The sequence below is a fragment of the Notamacropus eugenii genome, chromosome 2, assembly GCF_028372415.1.
Source record: "Notamacropus eugenii isolate mMacEug1 chromosome 2, mMacEug1.pri_v2, whole genome shotgun sequence".
In the NCBI taxonomy this organism is placed as follows: domain Eukaryota; kingdom Metazoa; phylum Chordata; class Mammalia; order Diprotodontia; family Macropodidae; genus Notamacropus; species Notamacropus eugenii.
The window spans coordinates 1,989,526-1,999,067 of record NC_092873.1 but is presented as its reverse complement, the minus strand read 5'-3'; the positions used below and the strand labels follow the sequence as shown (position 1 = coordinate 1,999,067).

The following is a 9,542-nucleotide window of genomic DNA, read 5'->3' as shown; positions in this document are numbered from 1 at the left end:
GTTCACAAAGGGTCAGACACAGATGAAAACAACTGAATTACAACAATGTTCCCTGTGGAGACCTTTTGTCAAAACAGAAAGTATCAATACATTTGATGTATCAATAAGTTATTTAAAAGAACAATTGTAAAGTCCTTTTTGAAAGGGAGAGTGAAAGAACTTTGAGTTTAATTTTACAACTCTTTGTTTAGGTATTCCCTTTTGATCTTCCCCTATGGTATGCTCCACCATTTTATAGCAATCATTCACTAAGAATGCAAAGAAAATAAGCTTCTCATGTGAAGAAAAAACTCTTATATATGTAGAAATAGCCGATGAACAAGGTTTAAAGGTAAATGACGCTGGCTCATCAGACAATGAAGGGAAAGGAAGTACAGGGAAATATATTTGTTCCTCCCAGAGAAGCAATAAAATCTTTCCAGACTTTTGCAGTCAGTGAGCTGGAAAAACACCCAATTGCTCATGATCAAATTCATTTTGGGGTAGGAGAATCCTTCTCTTGCACTAGACAATTAGTCTCTATCTACATACCTGTGGCTAGAGTTTCAAAGTTCCCTAGCCTCCCTCTTTCCACTCAGTTTTCACATCCCACATCACTTCAGTCCCTCCTTTTAGCTGAGAAAAACTGTACTTCCCTTCAGTCTCCTTGCCAATTAGAGTCTACATTCTTCCCTGAGGTATGGAACTCTGCCTTCCCCAATAAAATCTGCTGTAACACACCTGATATCTGGAATATATAACTTGTATGTAAGACCGTAACAGGCCAAAGATGAATAATACCATATCCCATGTAAATGCCTTCAAATTAGGTTCACAGAAAATCTACCTCAATAGTATATACAATGGACAGGGCAAATATAAAGAAGACAACTATCAAATTGCTTAAATGAATACAAGTCTAAATCACTTACCAGTTATAACACGTCTATACCACATGGTTCATTCATATCCATATACCAAAGCAAATATGCATAACAGTAAAATTATGCATGGTTAAAACACAAATGTAGCTATAGTAAAGATGTAACAATGCAAAAAAAAAAAATTAACCATACCAAGAAAAAGACAAGCACAGCTGAGAATAAAAGAAAACTTACAGGGAAGCTAAGAAAAGATGGACAGTTCTCAACCCAATGTGTAAAATTTATCATACAAGCTTTCTTGAACATTGACTGCTATACATTTTAAATCCTCTCATGTTCTACTGTGCACATGACATGATCTTTTTTCTTTTCTTGCTTAGTATTTAGCTTCAATATTTGCTTATGATAGGTTTCTTTTTCACTGTTCTGTACCAGTTCCATTGTTAGAAATATATTTTTTAAGTTCCATAGAATAAAGAAAGAAAATGAGAAGCAGAAACAGAAAAAATCATGCAAAAATTGCCACATGTGATAACCACATGAAAACACCAACCTTTGGCAAACAATTTTACTCGTTGTTTTATTAATTCTTACCCTAGATTCAAGGGCTATCAAGGATGAGGGACTTCTGCTTCTTTTAAATTAAGAGAAATACATAATCCATCTCAAAAGTTCAATTAATTCTGAGCCTTCCTTCCCGTTTATTGAGTAAACAAGGAGAAAAAGCCTTTTTCACCACAAAATTGAAATTCATTTTGCCTTCTTGCTCAGCCAATAATCCTGCACCTCCTTATACTTTCCTTGCACCTTACTTTTGATGGAGTTAAAAGCTGCCTTCCTAGAGACAGACAAACTATCCTTCTGGTAAATCCTGTGGATTTCTCACTTTTTGTTCATCAGCTTCTGAATTTCTCTATCTCTTTCACCAAACCATCTTTGATGGTTGCAAGTGTTCTGGTGTAGATGAGCAAATGTGATACTGTACAGAAAATCTCTGAAAGCTACCCACTTCTTATCTGCTCCACTGTTGACGATGTTAGATTGACTCAGCCTTCCCTCTAAGTTAACAAGATACTGTTCATGCACAGAGAAGCACTCTAAGCTAGTGGTATGAAGTCTTCTGGTAGTCATCTTGACTTGGGACTGCCGCTGTGTTTACGTATGAGTGTTAACTTGGAGAGGTTGTGTACGGTTGGTCCAACACACTGCACCACACATTACCTTCATCACTTTTACATCCTTATGTTGTACATGGTATATTAAATGGTAATGTTTTCTGGAAGGGTTCATCCATCAAATTTTATTGTGTTTAGGTAAATGGAAGACTTAGTGAGAAGGCCATGAAATGATCAAATCTTCAGTAGCAAGTGCCCATTGTTGTTGCTGTTTCCACCTCCATTGCTCTCAAGGATGCCCTGCCATGTTAAACTCTCTGTGTCTACTCTGGCATTATAGGCGCCCAGAATCATAAGCTTGTCCTCTTTTGGAATATTGATGATCAGGGTCTGTAGGTCTTCATAAAATTTTTCTTTGATCTTCTCAGAGTTCATCAATGTTGTGAGCATGCACTGATGCTGATGACATGGAGTTTCCTTCAAGATGCACTACAATACATTTTATAGCCTTTCAAGCTTTAGATTACAAATCATATCAACCAGGGAATTTCCATGTGTCAGTAGCAAGAATCTTCCTTGCTGTAATTTTGAGATACTTAATATTTTTCTCTTCTCTTGTCAAAATAGGGATGAGATCATAGGCTCATAGATTTAAAGCTGGCAGAAATTTTAAAAGTTATGTAGTCCAGCCTCTTCATTTTACAGATGAGGAAACTGAGATGCAGACTCATTAAGTTATTTATCCAAGGTCATATAGGTTGACAGTAGCAGAATTAGAATTCAAACCTAAAGTCTTTTATAATAATTAAACATGAAAAGACCCTTAGAATCACTTTGAGGCCACAAGTTCCACACCCCGGACTAGATCAATATTTATTTAGTAGGGAAAGAGGAAGGGAACAAGGAACTTCTTTTACACCCACTATGAGCCAGACATTAGGCTAAGAGCTTTCTGAATATTATCTTGTTGATCCTTAGAACAACCCTAGGAAGCAGTACTGATACTGTCCCTACTCTAAAGTAGGGGAAACTGAAATAGACAGGTAGATACATGTGAAGTGGCTTCCCCAAGGTCACACAGCTAGTGAGTGTCTGAACTTGGGTCAGAACACAGTTCTTTCTAACTCTAGGTGCAAGTCTCTATGAACTACTCCACTTAGCTGCCCCGAGTACATTATATGCCATCTGGTATACTGTACAGAGGACATTCCTTCTCAAGCAAGGGTTGTATTGTCTGTCCTCTAACTGAAGTCCAGCTTAAATATTGTGATGCTCATCTAAATGGAAGCTTCTAGGAGATAGGAAATGTCTCTTGTTCTCTGCCTGTCTCTGTCTCTCTCTATCTGTCTTTTTCTGTCTCTGTGTCTTTCTGTCTCTTTCTCTCTCTGTGTGTTTCTGTCTCTGTTTTGCTCTCTCTTTCTGACTATGTCTGCTTGTCTCTGTCTCATTGTCTCCCTGCGTCTGCCTCTTTGTGTCTCTTTGTTTATCTCTCTCTGTTTCTCTGTGTCTCTCCATCTTTATCTGTCTTGTCTCTCTGTGTCTGCCTTTAGCTCTCTGGATCTGTCCATCTCTTTCTCCCCCTTGACTTGACACACAATAATGTTTAGGTACCCTACTTTCAACTGAGCCTAAGGCATTTTGTATGTTGCTGATTTGAAGAAGGAGAAATTACTTGAAATTGATAAAACAAACATGGAACAGGATATGATACTGCATACTTGTATAAAGAATTTACGGAGTTGCCATCACAGACTCTTCACACATAGAGATACAAAGAGAAAGAAGAGAAGCAGACTGAGCCAGTTCCTGTCCTCAAGAAGCTTATATTCATATGGGAATCACAATATTTAAGTGGGAAGGGACCTTAGTGCACACAGAAGTCTGAGAGGAGAAGCCAGAGTTCCTTGATCTCCACCTTGCCGATCCAAAGAATGCTAAGATCAACTTTGGGGTGAGATTGGGCCTCTCCTTTGGGTTTCTGTTACAATCTCCCTCATTTCACTTCCCTCTAACGACTTTCTCCACTCTTGAAAGTTGTTTTGTATCTTCTGATCCATATAGCTACTGGCATTTCACCGGCTCTATCACCCCACAAAAAAATACTCCCTATATCTGTGTGTGTATTTGTGTTTGTGTGTATGTATGAAGGAAGAAAAAACATCTTAATATTATCTTAAAGAAAATATAATTAATAGTAATAGCGCACCTCGTCACAGTGTGCTAATGTCTGTAAAGTGTATATAAGTGTATGTGCATGTATATGTGTGTATATATGTATATATATGAATATATGCGTGTATGCATATATATGTATATGTGTATATACACATATATACATATCTTCATTAATTCCTCATAAAAACTGTGTGCAGTGGTAACTATCATTATGCCAGTTTTGTAGATGAAGAGATTAGGCTAGGTTATGCAACTTGATCAGGTAATAAGTTTTTGAGGAAAGATTGAATCCCACAGGTTTCTGATTCCCTTCAATACATTCACACACATAGTTGACTTTTTCACAGATGTTGATTTTTCACTTATAAAAAGAGGGTAGGGAGAGGCAAATTTTTTTCCTTGTTGAATCCAAAATAAACAATATCAGTTCCAATATCAACTTGTGCCTGAAAATTATTAAATCCATTTTTAGACCAAAGGTCCTTAGTTGTTGTTTTTTTTTAACATTATGTAACTTTTGGCAATCTGATGGAACCTATGGACTCCTTAGAAGAATGCTTTTAAAAGCATACATTTTTTTAAAAAGCATAGAATCACAGAAGAAACCAATTATATTCAAAAGGTTATCAAAATGTATTTTCAAAAGAAAAACACAAATTCATGGACCCAGGTTATAAAATCCTTAATGTTCTATGTGAATGAAAAACACATTTATTAATCACATGTGCAAACTATCTTGTTAAAGAGCTGGGGATAAAAATCAAAAAGTAAGATATCTCTGCTCACAAAGAGCACACGTTCTAATAGAGGAGGAGGGAGAGGGACACCAAATATGGAAGGTTTAATTTGGAGTCACATGGAAAAGTTGCATAGTCCTCAGCATAAGTAGCAAAATAGATGGTAATACAATTTCTTTTGAGTTATTTCCATTAATAGAAACAAAAATGAATCTAGTGTTGAACTATTTGATATTTCTAAGACATGTTGTGGCAACTATAAGTTTTTCTAGGTCTTTGTCTATTCCTGGAGGACCTATGGAAGCAGTGCACAGGTTGCATCTTTGGGCTGTTGCTTCCCGGGTTGAAGGCTATAACAGCTGGCCAGGAAGATGAGCTGATGACCTGGGGTAAACTGTGCTCTTGGGCTTATCTAACCATCACAGGCAAATGGTTATCAGCTGATATTATTGGTGATAGGGAATATAGGCTTCTCCACATTAATTTTTGTTCTAAATGATGGTTCCACAACCTGGGATGGAAGGACAACCTACAAACTTAAAGGTACTTATGGGGGTATGTACGTGTGTGTGTGTGTGTGTGTGTGTGTGTGTGTGTGTACAAACATATTATATATACATATATAGATATAGATATATAGATATATATAGATATGGGTATAAATCTATGTGCATATAAATGTCTCTGTGTCCATATGTGTATATACCTAAAAGAACAAGAGATTCCAGCTGAGACCCTTCAGGGCATATCTGCTAGGACTTCTCCACTCTAATCACCACTTAATAAGGTCCCTTGTTACCTAGTCACAGAAAGGAAACTCATCCATAGATTGACATAAAAGGACCACATTCATATTTGCCCACAGGAATTTTGTTCCTTTCTAAAGTCCTTCTGAAGGCATTTTTTAACTCCTTGTTCCTCAGGCTATAGATAAGTGGATTCAACATGGGTATCATTGCTGTGTAGAACACAGACACCACCTTGTTGAGCTCTAAAGAGAAGTTTGCATTGGGGCTCATGTAAATGAAGAAGAGTGTCCCATACAGGATACTGACAGTAGTCAGGTGTGAGGAACAGGTGGAGAAAGCTTTGGAAATACCATCAATAGAGCAGATCTTCAGGATTGTCATGAGGATGTAAATGTAGGAAGTTAGAATGACCAGGCCACTGAAGACTCCCAGAGCTCCACTCACAATGGAAAGGATTAACTTAATCATGTGAGTGTCAATACACGCAATTTAGAATAAAGGTGAGACATCACAGAAGAAATGATTGATGACATTCTGGCCACAGAAGGGCAAGTGGAAAATTATGACTGCATGTGTCATACAGTTCAGAAGGCCCATGGCATAAGGCACAACCACCAGGTATACACAGACATTCTGGGACATGAAAACTGTATAGAGTAAAGGGTTGCAGATTGCCACATATCGGTCATATGCTATTGCAACTAAAAGGAAACAGTCACCACAAAGAGTCCATAGAACCCCATATGTACTGCACAACCCAGAAAAGAGATGGTCTTCTTCTCCGCAAAGAAGTCAGCCAACATTTTTGGGGCAATACTAAAAGAAGAACCGAAATCCACAAAAGACAAGTGACTGGGGAAAAAGTACATGGGGGTGTGAAGCCGGGAGTCTATCCATATCAGGATGATCATGTCCAGGTTCCCAAAGACAGTGATGAGATAGAAAAACAGAAACATGAGAAAGAGCAGAACTTGTTGTTGGAGATTCTCTGTAAATCCCGCAAAAAGAAATTCAGTGACCATAGTTTGATTCCTAGCTTCCATTATCTGCGACAATCTGATAAAAGAAAGAGAAAGACTATTTTTATTACTAAATTTTCTGGAATGCTCTATCCCTAGTTTCCTTCAAAGAACACCTGTTAGGACTTTCTCCCTCATGAAATTCTCTTTATAAAGATTTTTTTCTCCTGTTTTGGATGGGGGCAGTAAGACGAGGTAGCAATAGTGCTGATATGATAGAAATGAAAAGAAAAAAAGGACAATGCTGAACTATTTTTAAAATCACAGGGGAGTAATTCAGGTGGATGCCGAGAGGAAGAGGACAGTTATGAAATAATAGCTTAGATTTTTTATTATAGAGCATATGTGGTTTAAGAAAGCAGGATGGGATAGAAATTCACAGTTTCATAAGTCATTTTCTTTTTATCTCTTACTTTATATGTATAAAATGCTCATCTTTGTGTCACGTGGAGAAATTTTAAAATAAATTTCCTATATAAAAAATTCTTCATTTTGCATATTCGGATACACAACAGTTTTGATTTTGTACATTCCCTACATAAAAAATTCTTTATTTCGTAGGGCTTATTTGCAGCCTTGGTGAAAAAGCAACCTTCTGTCTCTGTAGATAACTCATTTTTTCTTACTCATTCTTGTCCCAGGGTACAAGGCAATCTCTGAGTAGGTTCAGATGTTTCCTCATTAATTATTGTTATTTATACTTAAGTATAAGTGTTTCTTTTTTCTCTCCTGTCTTTATCTCTCTCTCTCTCTCTCTCTCTTTTCTCTCTCGCTCTCTCTTGTTCTTTTGCTCCCTCACTCTACCTCTGTGTGTCTCTAAATATTATGTTTATGTACATATATATGATGACATGTACATGTATATGTACAGATATACATATGTGTAAATATGTCTGTAAAATACCCTAATTGTCATTACTTAAGTCAAAAACATAATCCATTTTATGTAAAATGTATCAGATAATAAAACAATGATTATTTATAATGAATCTACTCTGAGAAAGATGACAGCCAAAGTTGTGCTATTACTGACTTCTCCTTAATTGCAGAAATGGAGAGCTCCCACCATTCAATTCTCTCAGAATACCAATGAAATTTCTTTTGACCACCCTCTAGATGGCCTTGCTGGTAGTATAAATTTGATTTTGAAACTCACTTGAGGCACTAAATTGGTTGGTGTCCTTGAGCAAGTCATTTAACCTCCATCTCCATCAATTTCCATATCTATAAAATGGCGGTGATAGTATCCTCCATGAAAGTGTGCAGCGAGGGTAAAAAGAGATATTTGTAAAGCCCTTTGTACTCTTTAGAGCTTTATGTAAATAGTACTTCTTCTTAGGAGTTAGAACATCAGCCATTTCCTTTACGTACCTTAATAAGAAACAGTTCTCGCAGGCAATGTTCTATTTACCCTTGTGCTCTATCCTCTTACTGTCTCTCTCCAGCTATTACAATGAAAGACTCTTCAGATTCATGGTTGCCCTCACAGGCTCCTAAAGAAGGAAAGTTAAACCATCATTGTTCCTTAGGAACAATTTAACATCCTAATGATAGGTAAGAGGGGTTTTATTCTCTGTTGCAACCGCTATTGGAAAAGGGACTTGTCCAATAGATTGAGAACCTATGAGAACCCTGATTCATTTTTACTTTGTATATTAAGAATCAAGTGGAATGTTTTATACAATCAGGCATTTATACATTGAACATTGACTGAATGAATCAGTTACTAAGGAAGTTTTCTTAGATCATACAGTGACCTCCAGTGCATTCATTTTTTCACTTTTTTCTCATTTCTCACTCAACTGTTTGATACGTTTCAGGTGAAGATGGAAAAAGTGATGTTTTGGTCAACCACTTTGGAACGGGGATGCCACTGTCTCTGTGGAGTGGTCCTCGGTTTTTCTCAGTCAGTCATGTTACTACTTTCTTCAACAAGGGTGGCTAGAGATGCTCAGAAATGATAACATTCTGGACCCCTAACATTATCCCATATTAAGAGCAAAATTTTCTTACAATGCAAACAGAATAGAGTGAGCAAAGGGCAGTGTGGAATAATGAAAAAGAAATAGATTCTAAAATTAACTGTGAGTATCAGAGCTGTATGTCCTTCTTTATTACTCTCTTTTGAGAGAGTCATTTTTTTTGAAGCCCCTTCTATGATCTCTTTTCACTTTTCTCTTCTTCACTTAAAACTCCAAAAGGCTGGAAATTTACTGTTAATGTGAAGCCTGTCCTCAGTTCTAGCACTAACTACATAATTCGGAAGACAGCGACATCAACTCAATGGTGTGGATTGAGGGGTAACATAAGCTCCCACTACCCAATCATTTGCCACCATCCCACCTGCTTTATAACCCCAGAAAAAAGGCACTCCTTTCAACTAGTGTGTGTGTTTTTGTGTGTGTGTGTATGTGTCTGTGTGTGTGTATGCGTGCGAAGGAGAGGCAAAAATATTTTAATATGGTCTTGGGGAAAATATAATTATTAATAATATTACACCTCCATATGGGGTGTTAAGGTTTATAAAGTGTATATATGTGTGGGTACTGCGTATATGTGTGCACATATGTGTACATATAGATGTGTGTATGTATGTATGTATGTGTATATATGTATATGTGTGTATAAAATCTTTATAAACACCATGTGACTATGTGCGGTAGTAACTATCATTATTTCCATTTTCTCGATGAAGAAACTAAGGCTTAGTTTAAACAACTTGTCCAGGTAATAAGTTTCTGAGGAAGGATTAGAATTCACAAGTTCCTGCCTCCCTCCAATACACTTACACACAACAGAAACACAATGAGACAATACTTTCTCCAAAGCCTATTGGAAAATACAATTGGAAAATTATCAGAGCCTCTGCAGTCTTCCCAAGGAA

General features: G+C 36.9%; 1 pseudogene; it reads right to left on the bottom strand.

Annotated features, from left to right (window-relative positions):
- Positions 1-5,708: 5,708 nt before the first annotated feature.
- Positions 5,709-6,682, bottom strand: LOC140522043 (olfactory receptor 5G29-like; annotated as a pseudogene).
- Positions 6,683-9,542: the final 2,860 nt, after the last annotated feature.